The 2,214-nt window shown below is 41.6% G+C and overlaps 1 non-coding gene across 1 annotated transcript; it reads left to right on the top strand.

Annotated features, from left to right (window-relative positions):
• Window positions 1-1,256: 1,256 nt before the first annotated feature.
• Window positions 1,257-1,330, top strand: TRNAI-AAU (transfer RNA isoleucine (anticodon AAU)). Its single transcript has one exon. It is a non-coding gene; the product is annotated as a tRNA-Ile (tRNA).
• Window positions 1,331-2,214: the final 884 nt, after the last annotated feature.

The following is a 2,214-nucleotide window of genomic DNA, read 5'->3' as shown; positions in this document are numbered from 1 at the left end:
AGAGTGGACTCTCCATTGTCCAGCCCTGGGACATCATACACCTTTATGTTCGGCTTCACAAGTGCCTAATTCTATGAAATGTGTGTGTAGTTTCTTCTTCCATTTATTTGATTTACTGGAGGAGAAGGAAAACTATGATATATTTTTCTTTTCTTTCGTCTTCCCGCAGTTTTCACTATCTTTTCCTAACATTCCTTTTTTTTTTTTTTTTTTTTGCTTAGCTAGAAGGGAGCTTCCTTTTCCAGGTTCTGCCTTAAGCATCGCTTAGTATAGCCTACCCACACACTCTGTACTTAGTTTAGAGATGGCAGTTGCCCCCAGATCAGTAGGGAGAAGATAGCGGCGTCTGGGCTTCTCCACTCCACAGTCCATTTTTTCTGGGAGTGGCCGGGACAGAGAGAGCAGCTTGAAACCTCGGAAAGAATGAGAACGTCGTCACCTCCACTGTTTGAATACTGCAGGTAATGATTAAAAGAATATATTGGCCAGTTAGCAAAAGCTAGGGCCTTTGTTTATTTTTCCAAGACCTGATCCCCAACAAAGATGATATTCTGTACACTTTTTCCCATTCGTGAACTGAAATTATTGAGCAATCCACCATGCTGTGTGGGCACCAGGGATACCAGAGGAGTGCAGAAGGAGACAACACAGTCCTCGGCCTCAGGGAAAGGAAAGAGGGACATGAGCCGTTAATAACAACAAAATCCTAAAATGGACCAACAGAGATCCACGCGGCAGGGCGTTTTCACGGAATGCAGAGAAGGGGCATCTGCCCAGGATTTAGGAACAGGCAGGGAAGATTCACCCGGGACTTTCCTTTCCTTTCTGGAGGGAAATTCTCACGATCTGAGTGGGGACCAAATCGACCAGATCCTTCCCGGGGGCAGTCTGAATAGTTCTCAAAGGCTTTCTGGAGTAGGATGAAGGAGCCCTCTCTAGTGAATCTTCCTCTTGGGATGAAGTCGAAGAGCTCTAGTGTTATTTTCCATGGGAGAAGCGAATTCATCTCTGCTGCAGGTAGAGATTTTGTTTCTTTTTCTTTTTCCGCGAGTGAGGAAAGGGGAAATAGAAAAAATAAAGAGAAGCTTGAAAAAATAGTGTCATTTAATCATAGCTACGATTATTTTTTTTATACTTAAAATTATTTAAAAGCAAGTTTATATTCACGGCACTGGCAGTGTTTGGTTATCTTTTGGACAAGCGAAGAGCGAACAGTGCTTCTACTTTTGAAAAATGAAGACAACTGTCACGGTAGTGGCCGGTTAGCTCAGTTGGTGAGAGCGTGGTGCTAATAACGCCAAGGTCACGGATTCTATCCCCGTACGGGCCACTGAAAGAAAGTGCTTTTTCATTAAAAAAAAAAAAAATCTTGGTGTCTTCGTTTTACACCCCTGATGCACTTTGAAAATAGCCTCTGTGACATCAAATCTCTATCAAACGTCGTCTTTATCTCCTTAATCCTCAGTAGTGACTCTTAAAACCTCTTCGCTCTCCTTCTTTGGAAGGAGGAGTGGAGGGAAGAGGAAGAAAAAACATTTTTTTGGAACAACTGACTTAAAGCCTTAAGATAGAATTTTTAGTGAAGAAAACTAGATAGGAGTCGGGATGGTCTTGAAGATGGGGTGTGTTTCTGAAGGCCGCTGTCCATTTGAGCGTCTCATTCTCCTTATCCCTTCCTCAGGGTCCAGCTCACTGTGTCTCCGTGTGGCCCTCAAGCGCTTTCTCTACCTGATTATCTCCTCTACCTGAGTGTCTATTCATCCCTTACACTTCGCTTTCCTACTCTTGAATATGGTATTGCTAGTTATTAAAATATGGACAGTCAAATATAATGCATATTTTCATTTTTTTTTTAAACTACTGGCTGGCTTCCAGTATAATTTCTGCTTGTGAAGACAATTTTTTTTTTTTTTTTCTGGCTCTCCAGGACCTAGAAAGGTGCCAAAGTCAGAGTGAATGTGTGAAACCTCTGGATTTTCTCCTAACTATGTTTTTATCCTGTTATTCCCATGAACATTCACATATGCTCTTTGTCTCCTATCTTAAAAAGGTTTCACTTGACTCAACATATCCCTATGGCTTTATAACAAAATCTCCTCTAAAGAGTTATCCAGATTTCCTATCTCCAGTTTCTTTCCTTTTCTTCTGAAATCCACTATATTCTGTTTTTTTTGACACTATGGTTTCATGGAAACTCTCGTCAAGGTCACCAAT

Source organism: Loxodonta africana, chromosome 1 (genome assembly GCF_030014295.1).
Source record: "Loxodonta africana isolate mLoxAfr1 chromosome 1, mLoxAfr1.hap2, whole genome shotgun sequence".
NCBI classification, from domain to species: domain Eukaryota; kingdom Metazoa; phylum Chordata; class Mammalia; order Proboscidea; family Elephantidae; genus Loxodonta; species Loxodonta africana.
The sequence above is the reverse complement of the archived record's forward strand: the minus strand, read 5'-3'. Positions and strand labels throughout refer to the sequence as shown.